General features: G+C 39.0%; 1 pseudogene; it reads left to right on the top strand.

Moving 5' to 3' along the window:
- Positions 1–2,739: 2,739 nt before the first annotated feature.
- LOC114113462 (U4 spliceosomal RNA) lies at positions 2,740–2,800 on the top strand (annotated as a pseudogene).
- The last annotated feature ends 12,196 nt before the right edge of the window (positions 2,801–14,996 follow it).

The raw sequence follows: 14,996 nt of genomic DNA on the forward strand, positions 1-14,996 counted from the left end.
TGTCCATTGGCATATGAATGGATAAGAAAGAAGTGGTATATATACACAATGGAGTATTACTCAGCTATTAAAAGGAGCACACTTGAATCAGTTCTAATGAGGTGGATGAAATGAGCTTATTATACAGAATGAAGTAAATCAGAAAGAAAAGCACTGATACAGTATATTAACTCATATATATGGATTTAGAAAGATGGTAACGACAACCTTATATGCAAGACAGCAAAAGAGACGCAGATATAAAGAACAGACTTTTGGACTCTGTGGGAGAAGAAGAGGGTGGGATGATTTGAGAGAATAGCATTTAAACATGTATATTACCATATGTGAAATAGATGACTAGTCCAAGTGTCATGCATGAAAGAGGATACCCAAAGCTGGTGCACTGGGACAACCCAGAGAGATGGGATGGGGAGGGAGGTGGGAGGTGGGTTTGGGATGGGGGACACATGTTCAACGATGGCTGGTTCATGTCAATGTATAGCAAAAATCACAATATTGTAAAGCAATTAACCTCCAATTAAAATAAATAAATTACTCTTTATAATAGCCAGGGCATGGAAGCAACCTAGGTGTCCATCAGCAGATGAATGGATAAGAAAGCTGTGGTACATATACACAATGGAGTATTACTCAGCCATTAAAAAGAATACATTTGAATCAGTTCTAATGGGGTGGATGAAACTGAAGCCGATTATACAGAGTGAAGTAAACCAGAAAGAAAAACACCAATACAATATACTAACACATATATGGCTTGGTTTCATTGAGTTAGACAAGACGGGTGGGTCATGGTGGAGAGGTCTGACAGAGCATGGTCCACTGGAGAAGGGAATGGCAAGCCACTTCAGTATTCTTGCCTTGAGTACCCCGTGAACAGTATGAAAAGGCAAAATGATAGGATACCGAAAGAAGAACTCCCCAGGTCATTAGGTGCCCAATATGCTACTGGAGATCAGTGGAGAAATAACTTCAGAAAGAATGAAGGGATGGAGCCAAAGCAAAAACAATACCCAGTTGTGGATGTGACTGGTGATAGAAGCAAGGTCCAATGCTGTAAAGAGCAATATTGCATAGGAACCTGGAATGTCAGGTCCATGAATCAAGGCAAATTGGAAGTGGTCAAACAAGAGATGACAAGGGTGAATGTTGACATTCTAGGAATCAGCGAACTCAAATGGACTGGAATGGGTGAATTTAACTCAGATGACCATTATATCTACTACTGCAGGTAGGAATCCCTCAGAAGAAATGGAGTAGCCATCATGGTCAACAAAAGAGTCCGAAATGCAGTACTTGGATGCACTCTCAAAAACAACAGAATGATCTCTGTTCGTCTCCAAGGCAAACCATTCAATATCACAGTTATCCAAGTTTATGCCCCAACCAGTAACGTTGAAGAAGCTGAAGCTGAACGGTTTTATGAAGACCTACAAGACCTTTTAGAACTAACACCCAAAAAAGATGTCCTTTTCCTTATAGGGGACTGGAATGCAAAAATAGGAAGTCAAGAAACACCTGGAGTAACAGGCAAATTTGGCCATGGAATGCAGAATGAAGCAGGGCAAAGACTAATAGAGTTTTGCCAAGAAAATGCACTGGTCATAGCAAATACCCTCTTCCAACAACACAAGAGAAGACTGTACACATGGACATCACCAGATGGTCAACACTGAAATCAGATTGATTATATTCTTTGCAGCCAAAGATGGAGAAGCTCTATACAGTCAACAAACACAAGACTAGGAGCTGACTGTGGCTCAGATCATGAACTCCTTATTGCCAAATTCAGACTTAAATTGAAGAAAGTAGGGAAAACCGCTAGACCATTCAGGTATGACCTAAATCAAATCCCTTATGATTATACAGTGGAAGTGAGAAATAGATTTAAGGGCCTAGATCTGATAGATAGAGTGCCTGATGAACTATGGACTGAGGTTCGTGACATTGTACAGGAGACAGGGATCAAGACCATCCCTATGGAAGAGAAATGCAAAAAAGCAAAATGGCTGTCTGGGGAGGCCTTACAAATAGCTGTGAAAAGGAGAGAGGCAAAAGCAAAGGAAAAAAGGAAAGATATACCCATCTGAATGCAGAGTTCCAAAGAATAGCAAGAAGAGATAAGAAAGCCTTCTTCAGTGATCAATGCAAAGAAATAGAGGAAAAGAACAGAATGGGAAAGACTAGAGATCTCTTAAAAAAAAGTAGAGATACCAAGGGAACATTTCATGCAAAGATGGGCTCGATAAAGGAAAGAAATGGTCTGGACTTAACAGAAGCAAAAGATATTAAGAAGAGGTGGTAAGAATACACGGAAGAACTGCACAAAAAAGATCTTCATGACTCAGATAATTATGATGATGTGATCACTAATCTAGAGCCAGACATCCTGGAATGTGAAGTCAAGTGGGCCTTAGAAAGCATCACTACGAACAAAGCTAGTGGAGGTGATGGAATTCCAGTTGAGCTGTTTCAAATCCTGAAAGATGATGCTGTGAAAGTGCTGCACTCAATATGCCAGCAAATTTGGAAAACTCAGCAGTGGCCACAGGACTGGAAAAGGTCAGTGTTCATTCCAATCCCAAAGAAAGGCAATGCCAAAGAATGCTCAAACTACCGCACAATTGCACTCATCTCACATGCTGGTAAAGTAATGCTCAAAATTCTCCAAGCCAGGCTTCAGCAGTACGTGAACCGTGAACTCCCTGATGTTCAAGCTGGTTTTAGAAAAGGCAGAGGAGCTTTGCGCAGTGTCAGTATCGTAGCCAATGAGGTTTATCCGAGGCGCGATTATTGCTATAAGGCAGAGGAACCAGAGATCAAATTGCCAACATCCGCTGGATCATGGAAAAGCAAGAGAGTTCCAGAAAAACATCTATTTCTGCTCTATTGACTATGCCAAAGCCTTTGACTGTGTGGATCAGAATAAACTGTAGAAAATTCTGAAAGAGATGGGAATACCAGACCACCTAACCTGCCTCTTGAGAAATCTGTATGCAGGTCAGGAAGCAACAGTTCGAACTGGACATGGAATAACAGACTGGTTCCAAATAGGAAAAGGAGTACGTCAAGGCTGTATATTGTCACCCTGCTTATTTAACTTCTATGCAGAGTACATCATGAGAAACTCTGGACTGGAAGAAACACAAGCTGGAATCAAGATGGCCGGGAGAAATATCAATAACCTCAGATATGCAGATGACACCACCCTTATGGCAGAAAGTGAAGAGGAACTAAAAGCCTCTTGATGAAAGTGAAAGAGGAGAGCAAAAAAGTTGGCTTAAAGCTCAACATTCAGAAAACGAAGATCATGGCATCTGGTCCCATCACTTTGTGGCAAATAGATGGGGACACAGTGGAAACAGTGTCAGACTTTATTTTTTTGGGCTCCAGAATCACTGCAGACGGTGGTTGCAGCCATGAAATTAAAAGACGTTTACTCCTTGGAAGAAAAGTTATGACCAACCTAGATAGTATATTCAAAAGCAAAGACATTACTTTGCCGACTAAGGTGTGTCTAGTCAAGGCTATGGTTTTCCTGTGGTCATGTATGGATGTGAGAGTGAACTGTGAAGAAGGCTGAGCACCGAAGAATTGATGCTTTTGAAGTGTGGTGTTGGAGAAGAGCCTTGAGAGTCCCTTGGACTGCAAGGAGATCCAACCAGTCCATGCTGAAGGAGATCAGCCCTGGGATTTCTTTGGAAGGAATGATGCTAAAGCTGAAACTCCAGTACTTTGGCCACCTCACGCGAAGACGTGACTCATTGGAAAAGACACTGATGCTGGGAGGGATTGGAGGCAGGAGGAAAAGGGGATGACAGAGGATGAGATGGCTGGATGGCATCACCAACTCGATGGACATGAGTTTGAGTGAACTCCGGGAGTTGGTGACGGACAGGGAGGCCTGGTGTGCTGCGATTCACGGGGTCGAAAAGAGTCAGACATGACTGAGCGACTGAACTGAACTGAACTGAACACATGTATATGGAATTTAGAAAGATGGTAATGATAACCCTGTATGCAAGACAGCAAAAGAGACACAGATGTATAGAACAGTCTTTTGGACTCTGTGGGAGAGGGAGAGGGTGGGATGATTTGGGAGAATGGCATTGAAACTTGTATTATACCACACAAGAAATGAATCGCCAGTCTAGGTTCGATGCAGGATGCAGGATGCTTGGGGCTGGTGCACTGGGATGACCCAGAGAGATGATATGGGGAGGGAGGTGGGAGGGGGGTTCAAGATTGGGAACATGTGTACACCCGTGACGGATTCATGTTGATGTATGGCAAAACCAATACAGTATTGTAAAGTAGAATAAAGTAAAAAAAAAAAAAAATTAATTAATTTTTTAAAAAGGAAGGGAAATGGATTGAGCTGAATATGGCGTGTATGTGTATGTGTGTGTGTGTGTGTCTAGGGATCGTTGGTGTTGGACTTGGTTTTATCTAAATGAGTTGTATATGTAAAGTGAATGGAAAAAAGGGCAAGAAAAGGCAAGTAAAACATTTCTCAGGTAGGCCTTTCAAGAACAACATCCACTTTTGGCAGAGACAGTCCATATAGGGCCTGGATAGAAATAGACTTGAATTCTCCAGAGACCAAGAGAGCCAAAACGAAGACAATAGCTTGCTACATTACTACAGTGTCAAAGGCGGGGTGAATTTGCATTACAGGAGTGTGAACATTTCAAGGCAAAGTAGGTCATGAAACAGAATTAGAGAGACCTGGAGATTGTTTAATGATTCGAACCTCTTATGCAGCTGATTGAATAACAGGGAGCTGGGGAGCCTCCATTGGATCTTTATCATTGGCCTCATCTCTAAAAATCACATAAGTCCCAAGAATATGGGAAAAATAATATTTAATAAAATGAGAAAATTTTTATCTGTATGTAAGTTAATAATATAGAATATGAAATTCTGTATATGGACCTAATTTGGTCAAAGACATGCACAAAAAATGACTGGAATGAAACACATTAAAATAGTAAAGAATGGTTGTCCCTGGGTGAGAATTACAGATGACATTATACTCTTTTCTTTATATTTTATATCTGTTATATTTTCTATAATAAAAATATTTTACTTTTGTAAATGGAAAAGAAGGGATATCAATACATTTAACTTAAAAGGAAGTTTCCTTTCCAAATTCATATCCCTACGTGTTGTTTAGCAACATAAGTCTGTTTGCCATTTGGTGTGCTTTTCAATAAACACTTGAATTGCTGGCCACATTCTCTAACCTCCAGATGAAGCTCAAAGCTTCTCAATCAAACAAACAAAAAAAAGCTTCTAAATCTTTGTTCCAAGAAAGAGTCTCTGATGTAGGCCGACAGCATAATGGATATGTTTGCGTATAGCTGATTCACTTTGCTGTACCTTAGAAACTAGCGCAACATTGTGAAGCACCTATACTCCAATAAAAATTAATTTAAAAACGACATAATGGAGTCCTCAGAAACCCAGCGCAAGCCACAGTGGTTGGAGCTTGAGTGGGAGTGATAAAGACATCCAGAGCTCCCTCTTCCCATGACATGCTTCTTTTGGACCACTTCCTGTCACTTCTCTTGCTTTCTCCTCTCTCAGCTACTGTAAAAAGATGGTGTCTGTATTAATTTGCTAGGGCTGCCATAGCAAAGTACCGCAGAGTTTGTGGCTTAAACTACAGAAATTGTATTTTCTCACAGTTCTGGAGGCCAGAAGTCTGAGTTCAAGGTGTTAAATGGAGTTGGTTTCTTCTGAGAAACGAACCTCTCTCCTTGTTTTGCAGACAGCTGTCCTCTCCCTCTTCTTCACACAGATGGTCTTGCTTCTGTGTGTGTGTGTCCTAAGGTGCTCTTCTTTTAAGAACACTAGTCATACTGGATTTTGATCTACACAAATGACCTCATTTTATCTTAATTACCTCTTTAAAGGCCCTATCTCCGAAAACCAGTCACAATCTGAGGTCCTAGAGATTAGGACTATAAATTATAAATGTTGGGGGGATAATGAGGCCTTGAAGAGCTGACTCATTGCAAAAGACCCTGGTGCTAGGAAAGATTGAGGGGAGGAGGAGAAGGGGACGACAGAGGATGAGTGGTTGGATGATATCACCGACTTGATGGACATGGGTTTGGGTGGACTCCAGGAGTTGGTGATGGACAGGGAGGCCTGGCATGCTGCGGTTCATGGGGTTGCAAAGTCGGACATGATTGAGCAACTGAACTGAACTGGGGGGATAAAATTCAGCCCATAGAAGGGTTCAATTTGTTTTTTCTTTTCTTTCTGGACTGTGTCTCTGCTTATAGAGTCAAAGAAAGGGAAAAAAAAAATGCTGCTTAAATTTCCTGGATTAATTATCGCCTACCAGGTTAAGACACCAGAGAGGAATTTGAGTAATTTGAGCCCAAATCTGCATTTGTCTAGAGTATCTATTCTGGGCACATAATCCTCTTAAATCTGTAACTATTCAAGGCTGCTTGAGGATTTGAAATCTTGATTATCTCTTCCTTGGAGACATAACTAACTTATCATTAGGTTCAACTTATCATCAAATTATTGGATGGTTTTTGCAAGGAAAAGCAAATTTGAGAAAAGTGGTATGTAAGAATCTTATTCAATAAATGATAGGGAGTGGGATATCACAAGGTAGGGTGGTAAAAGAGAGGTCTACTCTGGTCATATTACCCATGATGGTTGATCAACATTGCCAGTCTCTGCTAAAAATGAGAAGAACCCTTCTGGGCAACTCATGTGGAATTTTAAGGAAGAAGTTATCTCTCCCCTTTGTCCAAGGGATAGACATTTATAAGATGTACTTTGACCTCTTCCCAGTCACAAAGAAGAACTGTGAAAGTTTTGTAGTATGGAACTTAGGTCCCAGACCTATGAAAGAGACAAGCTCAGATCTATAAATTTTGCCTTTGCCCAGCCAGCAGATGGTGCCATTTTTCTAGGAAACTGAACCAGAAACAGTTGGTATGGACCTAACAGAAGCAGAAGATGTTAAGAAGAGGTGGCAAGAGTACACAGAAGAACTATACTAAAAAGATCTTAATGACCCAGATAATCACGATGGTGTGATCACTCACCTAGAGCCAGACATCCTGGAATGCAAAGTCAAGTGGGCCTTAGGAAGCATCACCATGAACAAAGTTAGTGGAGGTGATAGAATTCCAGTTGTGCTATTTCAAATCCTAAAAGATGATACTGTGAAAGTGCTGCACTCAGTATGCCAGCAAATTTGAAAAACTCAACATGGCCACAAGATTGGAAGTTTTCATTCCAATCCCAAAGAAAGGAAATGCCAAAGAATGTTCAAACCACCGCACAATTGCCCTCATCTCACAGGCTATCAAAGTAGTGCTCAAAATTCAAGCCAGGCTTCAACAGTATGTGAACTGAGAACTTCCAGATGTTCAGCTAGACTTAGAAAAGGCAGAGGGACCAGAGATCAAATTTCCAACATCTTTTGGATCATAGTAAAAGCAAGAGAGTTCCAGAAAAACATCTATTTCTGCTTTATTGACTATGCCAAAGCCTTTGACTGTGTGGATCACAACAAACTGGAAAATTCTTAAAGAGATGGGAATACCGAACCACCTTACCTGCCTCCTGAGAAATCTGTATGCAGCTCAAGAAGCAACAGTTAGAACTGGACATGGAATAATGGACTGGTTTCACACTGGGAAAGGAGTACGTCAAGGCTGTATATTGTCACCCTGCTTTTTTAACTTATATGCAGATAGCATCATGTGAAATGCTGGGCTGGATGAAGTACAAGCTGGAATCAAGATTGCTGGGAGAAATATCAATAACCTCAGATATGCAGATGATACTACTCTTATGGAAGAAAGCAAAGGGGAAGTAAAGAGCCTCTTGATGAAAGTGAAAGAGGACAGTGAAAAAGTTGGCTTAAAACTCAACATTCAGAAAACTAACATCATGGCATCTGGCCCCATCATTTCATGGCAAATAGTTGGGGAAACAATGGAAACAGTGACAGACTTTATTTTGGGGGGCTCCAAAATCACTGCAGATGGTGACTGCAGCCATGAAATGAAAAGGCACTTGGTCTTTGGAAGAAAAACTATGCTCAGACTAGACAGTATATTAAAAAGCAGAGACATTATTTTGCTGACCAAGGTCCGTCTAATCAAAGCTATGGTTTTTCCAGTAGTCATGTATGGATGTGAGAGCTGGACCATAAAGAAAGCTGAGTGCCAAAGAATTGATGCTTTTGAACTGTGGTGTTGGAGAAGACTCTTTAGAGTCCCTCGGACAGCAAGGAGACCAAACCAGTCAATCCTAAGGGAAATCAGTCCTAAAGATTCATTGGAAGGCCTGATGCTGAAGCTGAAGCTCCAGTACCTTGGCCACCTGATACGAAGAACTGACTCATTGGAAAAGACCCTGATGCTGGAAAAGATTGAAGGCAGGAGGAGAAGGGGATGACAAAGGATGAGATGGTTGGATGGCATCTCCAACTCGATGGACAATGAGTTTGAGCAAGCTCTGGGAACTGGTGATGAACAGGGAAGCCTGGCATGCTACAGTCCATTGGGTCGCAAAGAGTTGGACATGACTGAGCCACTGAACAGACTGAGTGAGCCAGATTTACCTTGAACTTTCCATTTGGCCTTCAGTGCCAATGTGGACACCACGCTCACTGTGTTTCTATAGATGCTCATGTATAACCAGTTTCTGTTCTAGAAGATTGTATTTATCTTAACTGCAGTTAAACACACTAAAATCTTCAAGCTTCTCAGTATATCTAATGCCTTTTCAAATTTTCCCAGTTATTCCCCATATATCTTTTGTAGCAAGTTTTGTTCAGTTGAATCCAATCAAGGTTCATACATTACATTTAGTCGTTTTGTTTGTTCAGTCTCTTCTAGTATGATACCCTTCTTCCCATCCTCCTACTTCAAACAATAATTTTTTTCTTTTTAAGAGACCAAGGCTATTGTCACTTAGAATGTCCCACATTTTGGACTTGTCTGATTGTTTCATCATAGAGTTGTTCGTAACTTACATCCCTCAGAAATCAGAGCCAGAATGAAAGGCTTTATATGCTACAAGTTGTGGTACGCAGGCTCCAGAGCACGGACTTAATAGTTGTGGCACCTGGGCTTAGTTCCTGTGTGGCATGTAGAAGCTTATTTCTCAGATCAGGAATCAAATCTATGTTTACTATGTTGGCAGGTAGACTTTTAACTGCTGGACCGCCAGGGAAGTCCCCAGTAGAGTTTTCCTTTATAACCTGGGAATTAATTATCCTTGCTTTTATGCGGGCAGTTAAATACTTAGTTTTGCCTTTTTAATTTCCAGTTTTCAGAGTAAGTAGTTGAAGTTAGTCATTTCCACTGGTGCCAAAATTGTTTTTCTTTTGCCTTTTTAAAGAAATAATCATATACATATTTAGGTATGTATGGTTTTTCATACATTGACTATTTAACAATTTGTTATAATCATTATTATTTTTGATGCTAAATTTTTCCAGGTTTGACCATTGGAAACCCTATAAGTTGGTTACTGTGTTTTATTGATGAGACCTTATAATACTTTTAGTAAGTGCTTCCTTGCTTTCTGGCAAGATATCTCATCATGTACTTTCCCGTCCCCAGATCTGCAATCTTATCTTCCACAGAGAGACTCTGGTTCCTTTTATTAGTGAGTGGTATTTAGAAGCCAAGATCCAGATGTGAGGAGTGCTAATTGCTACTGCAGTTTCTTTGCTTCCAGATGCTTTCCATGGATAGAATTAGGAAACATATTTCAAAAAATCATGAGTTTATAATAATATTTCTAATTAAAATTTAACACTATAGTTTATTTTTTATTCTCTTTGATTATATATATATATATTCCTTTCTACAGTAACAATTTTAGTTCCTAATAACATTAACAAATTTACTTATTTTCTTTACTCTGCAGTATTTTAAACAATAGTGCGAATATTACTACTACAAAAAATGAAGATTTCTTTACCTTTATATTTTTCTTTTGGCTTTTATAACATATCTAATATAGATAGCAGTGTACTTAGCTTAAAAATCACTTGAGAAATTTTGTCCTCTGTGTGATTATGTTAAAAATTTGATAAATGTGTTTCAGTGTGCTTCATTTTGTTTTAAATCCAGCATTCAGTTCCTTTACTTCTTCAGTTGTTTTTATTTTTGAATTACAGAGAATATTTATATGAGTCAAAGGTCAAAACTAGTAAATATGTAAATTCAGAGAAGTCTTACTTCCATTTTCTTGTCCTTTTTTAAAATTAGTTTCTGTTTTATTATTCCATGTTTATTTTTTCAATAACAGGTAAGTATGTATTATCCTCGTTTTTCTTTCACAAAAGGTAGAATACTATAAACTCTGTTCCATAATTTGTTTTTTGTTTCTTTTAATACCATCCTGAAGATAATTCCATATTGGTATATAGAAGTCTTTTTCATCCTGTTTTGTGGTTGCGTGGTTCTCCACTGTGTGGATATTTCATAGTTGATTTATTCATTTCTTTATTGAGAGACAGGTGGACCTGTGGAAATATTTTTAAATGTTTGATATTTTTAGATGGAAATTTTAAAAGCGTGTCTCAGTCTTTTATAGAGTGATTTTTTTCTTGATGCCTCATGTTCTGATTTGTTTTTCTTTGAAGTTTAATGCTTCAGAGGATAAATTGTGTATGTCTTTGGGGGATAGTTAAATGTTGCTGCCTGGCTGCTTAGAGAGGAGGGAACTGCACTCTAATTATTTTCCATACACAATTTTCAACCAGTCTTTTACCACTTGCTTCTCTCCCACTGCAACTGAGACTACTGACTTCTGAGCCTTTCAGGGACTTTGGGTGGGGGTGAATCAGCATCTTCTCATTATTTTCTGTTCCATAGGCATTTGGATTTCAGCTTCCTTCAACTCTGACAAGTCAATTTTGACTTCTTTATCTGCTTACCACTTCCAGAAATTTTATTGAATTAACACACTCTCTTCTCTGGTTCTTTGTCCTTTGTCTTTAACCCTTTATGGTCATTTTAGTAGGCTTTTAGAAGTAAGCAAAAATAATGCATAACTGAAAGCCCCCTCAAGCAGTTTAAATCTTCGCTATTTGGGAAGAAATATTTTATTTTGAAATATTTGAGGATCCCCTAAAGCCCCACCATGAATCCTAATATGTATTATACTATAACTACCTAATTGTTACCCTGGTGTTGGACACTTAGATGGATTCCAATTTGTTATTACAGTAATGACACAATATGAGCACATTTGAACATCAATTATCATCCAAAATTATGGCTATTTTTCTACTTAAATTGTTTAAATTTGCATTTCTTCAAGTATATATTTTCTCCCATACATGTATGAGGATCTGCATTTCTTTTTTTGTGAATTACTTATTATGTGTCATAGTATTTATGTTATATATTATTATAATGTTTAGATATGTTAAATCATTATACTTATTGCATTTTTTCCTGGTTTGTTGTTTGTCTCTTAATTTTTGCTTACTTTTGTAGGTGCAGACATTTCTCATTTTGCACAAGCACACCAGAATTTTCTTTATTTCTTCTATCACTTTGAAGCTTAAAAATATATTTGCTTGTAGATATTTAGTAAATATTTTCGTAGATTTTCATAGATAAAGATGTGAGAATCATTAGCATAGAGGTCAGAACTGAGATTGCAGCAGCTCAATATGGGGAAATATGGCAAGGGAAGATTTGGGGTTGATGAGAACTGAGGTTTGGGAAATAACCCACAGTAAGGGAGAGAAAGATAAAGTGGACTTGGTGAAGAACTAGGCAGAGAGGTGCCTGAGAGAGCTGTGTTGTGATTTAAGTACTCTGAAGAGCGTTAAAGCCTTATGAAGCCTAAGAGGATCCTGCCTGAGTGTTACTTGTTCTTGCCAACATGCTCCAAAATCATTCATGCAAATGCTTGGGCGCATCTGAAGACAAGCATGTTGAAATGGAGAAAAAAAGTGTTAAGTTTCTGTGTGATGTAAGAGCACCATACCAGCCCCTTTTGTGTAAATTTACCAGATCTTTCTTAGCACTTAGAATCAGTCTTCTCAAGCAAATCTAGTGCTGCAGATGAAGAATGTCAGGGAACCCAGTCCTCAACTATTTCTTTTCTCTTCCTATTCAAGACGAGTTACTAAGCAGCTGAATGCCAAGACTATTGTTTCTTTGCTTTTGTTAATTTTTTAAAATTTTAATTTAATTAAAAAATTTTTATTGGAGTATAGTTGATATACAGTGTTGTAGTAGTTCTCTGTACAGCAAAATGAATCAGTTATACATAATTCAGTCTCTTTTAGATTATATCTCCATATGAGTCATTACAGAGTAGTGAATAGAGCTCCCTGCATAGTTTTGTTTTGGTTTAAATTGAAGTATAGTTGAAGATTACTATTTCTCAAATAGAAAGTTAAGCTTTCCAGAGCATTAGTATGTACCTTGCCTTAGAAAACGTGAATAAGAGCTACAGAACTTGCCACAGTTGATGGAGAACTATGGTTTTCCAAATAGGATATATATATTTTAAATTTTATTGAAATATAGTTGATTTACAATGTTGTGTTTAATTTCTGCTGTACAGCAAAGTGACTCAGTTATACAGAGCGACTCAGTATTCTTTTTCATATTCTTTTTACTATGGTTTATCACAGGATTTGAACCTAGTTCCCTGTGCGATATATAGTATACCTTCTTGTTTATTTATCCTCTAAATAGCTTGAATCTGCTAACCCAAACTCCCAGTCCTTTGCTCCTCTGTCCCTTCTTCCCCTTGGAAACCACCAGCCTGTTCTCTTTGTCTGCAAGTCTGTTTTTGCTTGGTAGATGTGTTCATTTGTATCATATGTCAGATTCCACGTATAAGAGATATTATATGGTATTTCTCTTTCTGACTTATTTTGCTTAATATGATGATGTTTAGGTCCATCCTTGTTGCTAAAAATGGCACCATTTCACTCTTTCGTATGTTTAATATTCCATTGTATATATGTACCACGTGTTCTTTATACATTCATCTGTTGATTGGCATTTAGGTTCTTTCTATGCCTTAACTATTGTGAATAGCACTGCTGTGAGCACAGGAGTGCATGTATCTTTTTGAATTACAGCTTTGTCTGGATATACACCCAGGAGTAGGATTGCTGGATCATGTGGCAACTATATTTTTAGTTTTTAACTGCTGCTGCTAAGTCGCTTCAGTTGTGTCTGACTCTGTGCGACCCCATGGACGGCAGCCCACCAGGCTCTTCTGTCCATGGGATTTTCCAGGCAAGAGTACTGGAGTGGGGTGCCATTGCCTTCTCCATTAGTTTTTAAAGGAACTTCCAATACTGTTTTCCATAGTGGCTACACCAATTTACATTCCCACCAACAGTGTAGGAAAGTTCCCTTTTTTCCAAAACCCTCTCCGGCACCAAATGGGATATTTTGACCTTGCTTCTTCCAATTCTTGGACCCATTCTTGGTATTTTCCTCTATTTCCCAACCTTTACCATCACGACTCTAATGAGAACTCTATACCACTATTTTGCAATAATAGCTGCTGGAAAAAAGCCATCTGTATTTTTACGGGATTGCTTAGACTGGAAAGTGACTCTGTATTTATGAGGTTGTAGGATTTCCCAAAAGGGCAGAACAGATAAGGGAGGGGCCACAGGAAGCAAAAACTGTGAATCTATTTTTGTTGAAGGTAATAATTGGCCCACCATTTGTCAAGTAAACCAGTTATTTTGTAGATAACTTCAGTGTAAACTATATCCATAGTGAGAGATCAGAGATCACTTAGGCTTTTGACCGCATTTTTTAATAGCATCACTGCCTAGTTCTGTTCAGTCAGTTCAGTCGCTCAGTTGTATCTGACTGTTTGTGACTCAATGGACTGCAGCACGCCAGGCTTCCCTGTCCATCACCAACTCCCGGAGCTTGCTCAAACTCATTGTCCATCGAGTCGGTGATGCCATCCAACCATCTCATCCTTTGTCATCCCCTTCTCCTCCTGCCTTCAATCTTTTCCAGCATCAGGGTCTTTTCCAGCAAGTCAGCCCTTATAATCAGGTGACCAAAGTATTGGAGCTTCAGCTTCAGCATAAGTCCTTCCAATGAATATTTAGGACTGATTTCCCTTAGGATTGACTGGTTTGATCTCCTTTGAGTCCAATGGACTCTCAAGAGTCTTCTCCAAGGCCACAGTTCAAAAGCATCAATACTTTGGTGCTCAGCTTTCTTTATGGTCCAACTCTTAACAACCATACACGACTACTGGAAAAACCACAGCTTTGACTAGACAGACCCTTGTTAACAAAGCAATGTCTCTGCTTTTTAATATGATGTCTAGGTTGATGATCATAGCTTTTCTTCCAAGAACCAAGCACCTTTTAATTTTATGGCTGTAGTCACCATCTGCAGTGACTTTGGAGCCCAAGAATATAAAGTCTGTCGCTGTTTCCATTGTTTCCCCATCTATTTGCCATGAGGTGATGGGACTGGGTGCCATGATCTCAGTTTTCTGAATGTTGAGTTTTAAGCTAACTTTTTCACTGTCCTCTTTCACTTTCATCAAGAGTCTGTTTAGTTCCTCTTCACTTTCTGACATAAGGGTGGTGTCATCTGCATATCTGAGGTTATTGATATTTCTCCTGACAATCTTCCAGCTTGTGCTTCATCCAGCCTGGCATTTCTCATGACGTACTCTGCATATAAGTTAAATAAACAGGGTAAGTATACAGTATACAGTATACAGCCATGATGTACTCCTTTCCTGATTTGGAACCAGTCCATTCCGTTGTTCCATGTCTGGTTCTAACTGTTGCTTCTTGACCTGCACACAGATTTCTCAGGAGACAGGTAAGGTGGTCTGGTATTCCCATTTCTTTAGGAATTTTCCACAGTTTGTTGTGATCCACACAGCCAAAGGCTTTGGCATAGTCAATAAAGCAGAAATAGATGTTTTTGTGGAATTCCTTTGCTTTTTCTATGATCCATTGGATGTTGACA

Source organism: Ovis aries, chromosome 2 (genome assembly GCF_016772045.2).
Source record: "Ovis aries strain OAR_USU_Benz2616 breed Rambouillet chromosome 2, ARS-UI_Ramb_v3.0, whole genome shotgun sequence".
Taxonomy (NCBI): Eukaryota; Metazoa; Chordata; class Mammalia; order Artiodactyla; family Bovidae; genus Ovis; species Ovis aries.